The sequence below is a fragment of the Marmota marmota genome, unplaced genomic scaffold (genome assembly GCF_001458135.2).
Source record: "Marmota marmota marmota unplaced genomic scaffold, marMar, whole genome shotgun sequence".
NCBI lineage: Eukaryota > Metazoa > Chordata > Mammalia > Rodentia > Sciuridae > Marmota > Marmota marmota.
Window position 1 is genome coordinate 10978382 of NW_026000206.1, and position 11064 is coordinate 10989445.

At 45.5% G+C, this 11064-nt stretch overlaps 1 long non-coding RNA gene across 1 annotated transcript; it reads right to left on the bottom strand.

Annotated features, from left to right (window-relative positions):
• Positions 1–1942: 1942 nt before the first annotated feature.
• LOC125612737 lies at positions 1943–11058 on the bottom strand. Its single transcript, XR_007343214.1, has 3 exons — positions 10877–11058; positions 3862–4295; positions 1943–3716 (listed from the first exon to the last, which is right to left on the bottom strand). It is a non-coding gene; the product is annotated as an uncharacterized LOC125612737 (long non-coding RNA).
• Between the last annotated feature and the right edge of the window lie 6 nt (positions 11059–11064).

The window sequence follows — 11064 nt, forward strand, 5'->3', positions numbered from 1 at the left end:
CAGCTGTTGCAAAGACATTACTTCTGTTTTTCCCCCTTTCAAACTCCCAAGGACTTCCTTTAGGAACTTCTACCTCTGATCATCCTGTTGGGAAGTAGAAGACGGTATATGGAGAATCTATAGAGCAGATCCTGGCTTACAGTAGGTGTGCTGTAGAATTCCTTCCTATTCTCTTCCTCCTAAGAAATTCCCTGCCCTTCCTGGGCACTAGTATAAGGTTTTTGTTGTTGTTGTTGTTGTTTTTATTGTTTTTTTTTTTTTTTTTTGAGTGTACTGTTTCTTTAGCTATGATATAATACTGGTTGTCATTTTTGTCTGGGATGCTCCCCTATGCTACACCTGGTCTGCTTCCTGTTTTTCATTTTTCAACTGAAGTGTCCCTGCCCAACAGGAGCTTTGTCCATCCGACCACCTAATCTAAAGCAGCCACTGGTGTTCCTCTTGTAAGTGCCTACTCCCAGTCTCCAGCAGTCCCTGCTGTGCCCTAATATTCTTTTGACTGATTGAGTTTTTGCATCCTCCACATACCAGAATGCTTGTTCACTGTGCAGGGCCAGGCATATGGTAGGCACTCAGGAAATAGTTGTTTAAACTAGAGACTTTGCTGGTCAATTTGGCTTCTTTGATCTCAGTGAATCCTCCAATGACACTGCAGATCTATCTTCATGTTCAGATAAACAAGACTGAGTCACAGAGATATTGCCCATTGGTTTAGGACTGCAAAGTGATCCAATAGCCTGCCTGAATGCAGAGCACACGGTCTCCTTTCCTACCTTCCTGCTGTTCTATGGCTTCTAGTTCCTGTGGGATAACTTCTTACTAAGCGGCAATGTGGCTTAGGTGAAAATAAAAGCAGCTACAGCTCCCTCCGTTACCCAAGGGCAGAAGTTGCAGGTGCTCTCCTGGGGAATGCAGGTCAGAGAGTGGCTTTCTCCGGTGTATCTCTGCTGTGGACAGCCTCTGCTCTTGTGGATTTGTGCCTTTGGGTGTGAAGTGGCTTGCACATAGCAACCTGCAATTAAGGACTTTTGCCTTCCTAAGGGTCTGCAGGTCAGGGCCTCCCTCCATCTTCCCTGGCCTTCACCTTCCTGGAGCGGGCATGTACCTTCAGGAACCAGGAGCCCTTGGCACATCAGGCTTCTCCTCCTCCTGTGTTCACTTCAAGTCATCCCTGCCCTCTCCTCCCACCCTCCATTCTTGTTGCTCAACATCCAGACAATGTTCATCTCTCCCCCAGGCCTTTTCTGTGGAAGAGCCATGGAGGCTCCAGGTTTGTCCCTCTCACTGCTCCTGGCATTGGATGCTCCACAGAATCTGCTGGCTTTCATGGTGCCCCCTGCTTGCTCATCTGCCTTGCTGGTGAGCCGAGTGAGCTGAATGTTTAGCCCTGTGTCCTGTGCCAAGCACAGGGGCCCAGTGTGGGTGCTCAGCACAAAGCTGGTGAGTGAGTGGCCCGTGGTGTTTGGAGGGCCTCCAGGAGAGGATACCTCTGCCCTCCTGCCTCCTCTGTGACTGTTAGTGGCTAAGGAGGCCCTGTTGGAGCAAACATGGATGGGATGTTAAATGGAAAAACAGCATAATGAGAATGTGAAAGCCGTGCACAGACCACTTCTCATCTTTATAATTGTTTCTTATGTTTGCAAGTCAGTATTGCCAAAGAATGGCTGGTTGGCTTGTCTCCAGGGGTCCTAAGCTTTGCTGCCCCTTGTCTCTCACCTTCTGTGAGGGCTTTAGCACTGTTCTCTCACTATGGACAGTCTGGTTTTTCTATCCCAAGAGGATTAGATCAGAAGGATGTTCTCCTTAGGTCAGCCACATGCTTGTGTTAGTGAAGGTCAAGGGTTTGTTCCAATGTCATTTTAGCTTAGGCTGTATTTTTTTTTTAATGGCAAGACTCAGTACAGATTGTTCTACATGCAAGCCTTATAATAATCTAGCATGCTTTATTGAGGAAAAAAATAATAATAAAATAACAACCCACTGTTTTTCGACTTCCGTAAATACCTTTGTGGAATAAAATTTTTAAGTGTACTCTGTAAAGATGACCCAAAACAGGAATTTAATATTGAAAGACTTTGTGACTCATGCAAATTAGAGATTTATATGATACCATATAATGTATGTGTCTACATCCAACCCGTAAAGTAACTGTAAACACTTGCTACATATAGTAGGCAAGGATTTTACAATCTCTCATTTTGCATTTTTTTCATAGGTTCTGTAGATAAATAAAAACATTAATACTCTGCAAATATGCCTTCTAAAATCAATAGCTTCACATTCGAATGAAACTCATTAATTGTATCTCATTTTAATCTATTTCTGCTTCTAATAGCCTGGTAATGTTTGCTAAATGCCACACAGCAGTGTACTTTCTGTTAGACTTTGTTTTAACAATAGATTGAAACTTTAGCATGATGTTTTATATTTCATCCTAAATTTCTTTATTTTCAAGTGTCTGAAGTCACATTGGTTATGTTTGGTAATCCATTTTTGGTATGCATTTTCATATAAATTAGAGGGTGTTTTTCCCTTTCAGCTTTCATAACATAGTAAGGAGGAAAAAACACAGCATGTGGAAATATGACTGATGCTGCATTAGTGTGTGGGTTGGAAATAATAAGGATTATAAATGACTCACTAGGTATAGAAAATAAGAGGAGAAGACTTATTGGGGAGAAGTAAAAAGCTTGTTCTCTTTATGCACAGCTGAAAGAAGGCACCATGAAAGATATATTACTATTCACCTTCTTTTTATTTCTAAGGGAGTTTTTATTAACCCCTTTTTATCAATCAAAATAAATTGATTGCCAGTGAATGCAATATTTCCTGACTATTTGAAATTATAAAACAAAAGCAAAGACAGGCAAACTCACATACCACATCCTCCAGTAAGTAAGAGATCAGCCCCTTCCAAAGGGATTGCTAAATAGTGCTGAAGATGTTTATGGCCATCTTTTAAAATGGAACATTTTACTTAAGGAAAGATTAGGACTTGGGATTCATTTGGAATTCATCCAGCTCTCTGAGTGACCAAGTATTCATTCCAGAGCATTGTTATTTAATATTTATACCTGTCATAAAAGGACATGTTTCTGTAGGGTAAATACAGTTATGGCCAATAAGAACTCAGCTCTGGGTAAGGAATGATATAATAACCTGATTCAAGAGGAGAGAGAACTCTGTGGCCAGGAATACATCTGTGAATCTACCCCCAAGAGGGAGTCTGGTCTCCTCTAGTGTCACTATGATGTGATGATATAGTGTGTATGGGAACTAGAAAATAAAGATCTCCACCACATTCATGACAACCTCGCTTTGGTGTCCAGCAGTCTCAGAGAAGGCTGAAGAGTTTGTGACAATAGGAATAAAATAGTGGTTAAGAAAATGGGGCTCCCACCCAGAGGGCTCGGTTGGTTAGCAGGCCACTGAAGACCCCCGAGGCTGCAGGCAGCCCTTTGCCTCCTACCAGCAGCCCCCAGGATTGCCACCTGCTCACAGCCAGACTTCTGATGGGCTCTGGCTGGCAGAGTTGTCACTGTCCTGTCTCTGCAGATTCAGCCAGAGAGGGCTGAGCACGGCTCTGTCTTTTAGCTCCATGGAGAAAAGGGACACCTGTTTGGGGGTCCAACCCATTTGCCTCATCCCAGGAAGATGACTGACTCCCCATTATTGTCTCCTCTTATTCATTTCTCAGTCATTGCAACTGGTGTGAACTGAAAAACAAAAACAAAAAAACAATATTGTAGCTGGAAAGTCCAAAGGTAATGTTGCCACCAAAATATGTGAATATTTCTTTTGATGAAAATAAGCCCTATTTCACCAAATTAGTGACTTCGTCAGGAGAATATTAATACCAACCGTATAAATGGTTTATACGTTTAGACAGATTCTGGGATCGTGGGGCCTGTGTGGCCCGTGACATTCAGTGGCTTGCTTTTCCTTTCTTTTTTGTTTTGCCTCAGAAGAAGAAACAGAGCCAGCCATGGTTTCACAGAAAATGCATCCCCACCATTTAAATCCCAAGTAGGGATGTGTTTGAAGCCCCTTCTGTTGAGGAGTCCCTCCAGTATGAAGCAAGTCCAAAGGTGTTCACATCTTCCAGGGGCGTTTCCTTGTTTCCCACCTCTCTGATCTGCCCCAGCTTTGGTTAGATCAGCTGCTCACACTGCCAGGGGACTCCAGGGCTGGATGGGGAGGGTGCTGAGAGCACCCAGTCCTGTGGCTCCCGCCTGCGGGGCTCCACGTGTCTGTTCACGGTGGGACAACACTCACACAGCCCCAGCTGGACAACTCTGGAAGAGATGAGAAATAAATTCAGATGACAAGTAATAATATAATAATCGGTGATCCTTTTCCTGCCCCCAGAGGAAAACTTCTTATATTTCAGATAATGGGGCAAACGTTGGAAGAAGTTGGGCAGGTAGGACTGTGGTGGTCATTGATTTCACTACATTTCAGTGGATTAGGTTTCCAGGCTGTGCTGGCCTCTGCCACTTGTCAGCACCAGCTACTTACCCTACCCTCTGGTCAGAGAGGAGCTGTCTCTAAGGGGTGTGTTTTCCTGACCTCTACCCAGAATCCCTTCCGCAGGGAGGAGGGGCAAATGTGCCTGGTGTCTGCTGGACACTCCAGAGGTACTCTGGGAGGGGGCATCTTCATACCAAAGCCCTGTATAGAAGAGGACCTGGGTGAGTGGGAAAGAGGGGCCTGTGTACCCAGGGGAAGAAACGTGGGTGGAACCCTGTGTCTGGAAGGGCCAAGGAGTGTTGGAGCCATGCAGCCTGAGTGTATCTGGCTAAACTTCTTAGATCCCTAAGGGATTATTTCTGATTTTACAAGTGGTCTTATTTGTGACCTAAAGCAAGTTCATCTGTGTCCTTACTTTCCTGTCCTTACCTTCTTAGATAGGAAATAATAATTAAAAACAAGAGGAGAAAATTGACTATCAATGGAGTTGGAGAACAAACACGCACGCACACACACAGCACTTTATTTGTAAAACATTTTGACTCAAAAGAGGACACAGCTGCATATAAACACATGTGGAGGCTCTGCATGCTTGGTGCTGTGAACTGTAGTGGAATGTGTGTCTGGGTGATCATGCGGCAGCAGCCCTGGGGAAGTCCGGATGCATGTGGGAATGGTCGATGCACAGCCCTGTGCTGAGTTCTTCCTTCCATCCCCACCCTGTCTACCCCATGCTAGCATGCTTTTGCAGGCATGGTCCAGACTAGTGACATTTACAGGATCTCAAATACACAGCTGGTTGGAACAAAAAGGGGTGGGGAAAGTGTTAAAAGTTTGGGGGTTAGGGGAAAAAGCAGGTGCTCTGGGTGGCTCAGCAGAGCCTCCAAAGAGACAGCAGACCAAAGTCAGTGTGTTAATTCTCAACAGTGGTCTCTCTGGGGTGAATAAAGAAACCGCTCAACAAAGGCAGCTCCTTCTCCAACCTGGAGAGGCAGCGGATGCCACCTGCAGCCTGGAAGCTGCTCTACAACCTACAACAGTGACCAGCTCCTGGGCTGGTCCTTGATGGGGGAGAGGTGATGAGAATTTACATAGGGAAGAGAAAATGGGTGGTCAACTACCAAGATAGATTTTTTTTCCCTATATAAATTGTAAGCAATTAAAAACATGTTTAAAATTATTTTTACTGAAGAATTTTTGGAGACTGCAGTGACTGGGTTAAGATTTATGAACAACATTTCTCACAAATGTATTCCTTCTAGAGAGTGCCTTATGGGACTCTATGGGACATGATCACAGTTTTTTTTTTTTGTTGTTGTTGTTTGTTTTTTTCTTGTATAGCAGTCCCACAATGTTGAAACCAAAGCTGGAACTAGATTAGGTTAGTGGGCACATGCTGATGCAGCCGGTCTGATCTTCTTAGGGGGAAACCAGATTACTGTGAAACCATCAGATAGCACATACTTCTGAAAAGAAATGGAATGTATTTTTATTGGCAGAGTCAAGATGAAGTATGTCTTGAAATCTGTTTTACAAATAAACTTGCACATAAATTGTCCATTCACTGCTTGGAAATCTTTTTTCACGTTTGAGGAGCTGTCAGAGGTCCCTAATAAACAGTGAGTCTTATTTAGTTTACTGGATATGTAATTCTTCTTTTCTTTGAAAATAATTATTTTTCAAGCAAGTGCAGCAAAAATACAACCAATAAAAATCTAGCTATGACAGAATAAACAACCTTTATAGCAAGCATACGCATCAGGTTCTCCCAATAAAAACAGTTTCTGGTAAGGAAGAGAGTACAGGAAATTGGCTGACTTGTCCCCACCGTAAGGGTTAAGAGAGAAGGCACGGCGGCTCACCCCACCTCCACACGTTAGGTTGGTCCTTGGTTATCAGAATGACAGGAGAAGGGACCCTATTGCCAGGTGGCCCTTGGGCCAACGTAAGGAAGGGGCTGATTGCTTGATTTGACCCAGTGTCCAGTCATGGTTTAGTGAGACATACTTCCCAAGTCCCACCTGTGGAGGGTGCTGTGCCTGGAGAGCCATTCCTTGGGGCCAGAGAAGCTGAGGGGTAAAATTCCCTGTAGGACTCTGGTGACAAGGGGAAGGTGAGGGAGCCATCCATGTCTGGGTTCCCCCATTGTGGGTCCAGGCTAGTTGTCTGGGGCAGGGGACTGGTGTCGGTCATGCCAGGTAGGTAGTAGGGCTGTGACCTGGGATAATGGCCAACTTAGGAGAATCCCATCCAGGGATTCCGCTCTAGACTGGGTCAGCCTGATCTAGGCAGGTCAGGGGCTTTGGGGAGGAACATTTGCTTTGGCCTTTCCCAGTCCTGTGCCCAGGCCATGGCCACTGCATCTTCAGCGCCTATATGACCCAAGCCCAAGCTGGCAGCATGGGGGATCAGTCTCCCGCTGGGCCAGGTGGGCTGAGGCTCCCCCAGGGAGCTTTGTGTGAACAGGTTCTCAGCAGACATGCTGGGGCTCATTTATGCTTTTATAGTAGCTCAGAAGATGTTATCGCAGCTTGAGAACTGAAATTAAAATATGTATCCTTCAGGTGCAAATCTGCGGTACTTACAGCTTTGCTCATTCTCTGCAGGGGGGCTCCATTAATCTTGTACTAGTGAAATTCCTAAGGAAATTAATTCCCTCTAGTTGGGGTTATTCTCCACTGGTCTTCAGGGGTGGAGTAATTGGAATTTAAGAGTCTTAAAAGAAGGGAACTGTTGGCCATTTGACTTGAATGACAACATGTTTTAATGTCCTGCTTCTTGGTCTTTCCTCCAGCACCCCTTTGTGTTTCTCAGTGTCTCTCAGTGGGGCTTAGAGACCCCCACCAGGTGGGAGTTGGGTCCCAAGCCTCATTTAAGATACGTATTCCTCCATGACAGGTTGTTTGTGCCTCTGCAGTACCAGGCCCTGTACCCACTGAGTAACACACAGCCACAGGAACTAATGACGCATCAGAAATTCATGGTTTAATATTACCTTGTCTGTTCAGGAGCAGTAAATATTAGTTGTTGTTATCCTTCAAAATAATCACGCTGCACATACACCTTCAAAGCAGACAATTCACGGACACTAGGTGGTGCCTCTTTGCTGCCCCAAAGTCCAGGACATCCCTTTCTGGCCTTCCCCACTGGAGCTTGGGCCCTCCTAGGCCAGGACTTCAGCCCTTAGGCCCAGAGCCTCAGGTTCTGGTTCTTATGCTCCAGCTCCTGAAGGGCCACATGGTACCTGTGGGCAGCTTACTTCTCCTGAATGTGGCCCTGAGGAGGGTGCTGTGCAGGGAGAGCCATTCCTCACCAGGCAGGGCTGTCCCAAGAGGGCCCCCCTCCCCCATGCAGTGGACAGATACCACTGAATAATGCTTATACATGGGGTCAGCAGAATGTCATTGTCCAGGACGAACACACAGGGACATGGACCCAAATTAGCCCACTCTTTTGCTCTGTTTTTGAGCTTTTGGGTGTAACAGGGCATAAAGGAAAGCCAAGACCACCGTGTTCTGAAACAGCTCAAAATCACTGAGCATGGAAACGGCCAGCATTTCCTCTGGCCCTAGCATACTCCAAGGGAGATGACCAGACTCTCTAGAGTGGCGGTGGGCAAGAAGTGCTTCTGACAGTGCCTGGGTGAGTCCTGGGCCTGCCCTCCCTGTGGGGTGTCTGGGTGAGTTCCTTAGGTATAAGCTGGGGGTTAGGCAGTGATGGTCTTCACATCAGCTTGAGGGACCCTGAGTGGAGAACATGGACACTGGGCAAGTGCTCTGAAAGGCCAGCAAGCACTGCCTATTATCTGCACACACCCACACCTTGGGTGTGCCAGTGCCCCCGATGGAGCTTGGCTCTGTGTGGAGTCCAGCAGCAAAGAGTCAGTGCATTCTAAAGCCAAGAGGTAGTCTGCAGCCCCCAAGCCACTTGATAGCAACAGTGGTAACTGCAAGAAGGGCAGGGTTGGGGCATCATCCAGGAGTCTTCATTTTTCTTCCAGTAGGGATCCTCACTCTCCCCCTCTTGGTGCCATGTCCTGAGCAGCTTTCCTCTATCACTCCCTTCCCACACCTCAGCCCTACAGTCTACATGGACTGAACCTCTGAAACACTGAGCTAAGGTAAACTTTTCCTTCTCTACATTGTCCTCATCAGGTCTTTTGGTCACAGTGATGCAAAGCTGACCAACACGTTGAGGAAAAAGGCATTGGTCTATGGTTTCTTGCATTACTGTGAACTCCTTCAGACTGCACAGAAAGCCTCCATTCTTCATGTAGCAGCCTGCTGTTTCTCCTTGGAGCTCTATCTGGATGTCCTGGTTATAATTCTGGAGAGAGCATCTCGTTTCACCTCCTCTAGGCCAAGACCTGAGCAAGGCAGCACATGCCCAGCTAGACAAAACTGGTGCTTTTAAAGTGCAATTTAAAATTTGAATAAAGTTACACACAAATTGAAAAAAAAAAGTAGGGAGCCTTCTTCACAGCTGGTGTATGCTACTTTTAGCAAATTCCATTTAAAGGAAAAATCAGGATTTATAAAATAGTCATGTCAAAGAGATGATTATTCCTTTTTAAGAAAATACTCATTATAACATACTTCCTTCCTTCATTAAAATTTCACTAAATTTCAAAGCAATCCATGTTCTTTGAACATGTGTAAATGACACAAAGAAGTGGACAATTTCTGTGGCAATCTCTCCTAATGCTTGGGGGGCATTCTTCTAGAGACCTTTTCTATGCCACATTCAGTTATATAATTATATTTTATTTACATACAAGTCAATGCTTAAAAATGGTAACCAGAGTAAGATCCTGTTTTTTTTAAGTGTTTTTAGTTATATACGGACATGTCTTTATTTTATTTATTTTTATGTGGTACTGAGAATCAAATCCAGTGCCTCACATGTGTGAGGCAAGTGCTGTGCCACTGAGCCACAACCCCAGCTCCTCAGAGTAGGATCCTGTTTTTACAATGTGATTTCCCTCCTCCTATTGCATTTTTCCTCACGGTAGTATCTAAGCTTTTAGTTACATTTTTTTTTTGTTTTCTATCAACTAAAGTTTTTATTTTAAAATAATTATAGATTCATATGCAGTTGTTGAAAAATAATACAAAGAGATTTTGTGTATACTTTCCCCATGCTAACATTTACAAAATTGTAATACAGTATCACAATCAGGATATTGATATTAGCATACAATCTGCCTTTTCCAGATTTCCCTAGTTTTATTTGTACTCCTGTGTATTTATTTCTATACACTCTTGCCAAGAAACAAAACAGATCCTCATTGGCTCTCTTGTTGCATTTTGAATAATATAACTGATTTAGTAACATCTATTTCTCAAGGTGAGGCGCACATGTAAACAGGGCTCCTAAGGCTACTTTTAATCACTAGAACATTGCTGCCAATAGAATATATAAAGTGAGCCACAGTGAGAGTCGTCTGTAACTTAAAATGTCCTAATAACCAGAGATAAAGAAAGATAAATTTAATATAGTTCACAAAACCCAATATATATTCAAAGTGACATTATTTAAACATGCAATCAATACAATACATGCAATCATTATTAGTGATATATCACATTCGGTTTTTTGTGCAGTCTTTGAAATCTGGTGAGTTGGGAGCATGGATCTTTGGCTGGCTCCAATGCAGGCGCTTGGGATGGAGATTCAGCTCCCATCTTACCTAAGAACATGGCCTCAGGAGGAGACAAGCACAGTTTAGGACATGAATGCCCATGTTAGTGCTTGACATAGTGCGCAGTCAGAGCCAGAGGACCAGCCAAGAGTCCTGAATGTTGGGCAGGCGCCAGGGTATTAGGTGTTGAGTGAAAATGGAACCATAAAGGAGAGGGGCTTTGAAGGGAAGGCCTGATGTGGTTTGGGGACATTCTACAAGTGACAGTGTACTTCCCAAAGCAGATGGATACTGGACTCTGGGCTAGCTATTGAGGTTTCCTTGGAGACTGAAAAAACTAGGAGCATGGGGAAATTTATCCAGGCCAAGAATCTGTAGGAATCACCTAAGACCGGCGCAGAGGACTGCACTTGGAGGGCCACCTATGCGGGAGGCCAGAAGGTCTGAGTGACAGGGAGGCAGGGGTCATGGAAATGTGCATCCTGGTGCTCAGAAGAAGCGTCGCCACCCTGGTTTTGAGGCACCAAGGTCGCAATGGGGATGGGTCCGGCAGGCCTCCGTCGAGGGAATGGCACACGGAGGATGGGGGTTGCCCCCAGCCCGACACAGAGGGCGTGGGGTCGGGTGCTGCGGGACCCAGCTGTAAGCACCTTGTCAGTGCTGAGGTTCCAAGACCGCTACTCTGTTCCCAGACTTCCCGTTTCATCCCCCCCTTGATGCAATTCCCTTGCTGATCGATTCCGGCTTGCCAGTGCTGTAACCCACCTTCACTCGCACTCACTTCAGACACTTCTCGCTATCACAGCCCGGGGCTTGGTCTCTAAGGTTACAGGAAGTGCGAGGAAAGTTCAGAAGCTGGCGGCACAACCCCGCCCCGCGCCAGGTTTCCGGGTCTCCGGTGGGGCGGGGCCTCGATGGGAGAGGCGGGGCTTCCCCGCGCGCAGGCGCTCTGG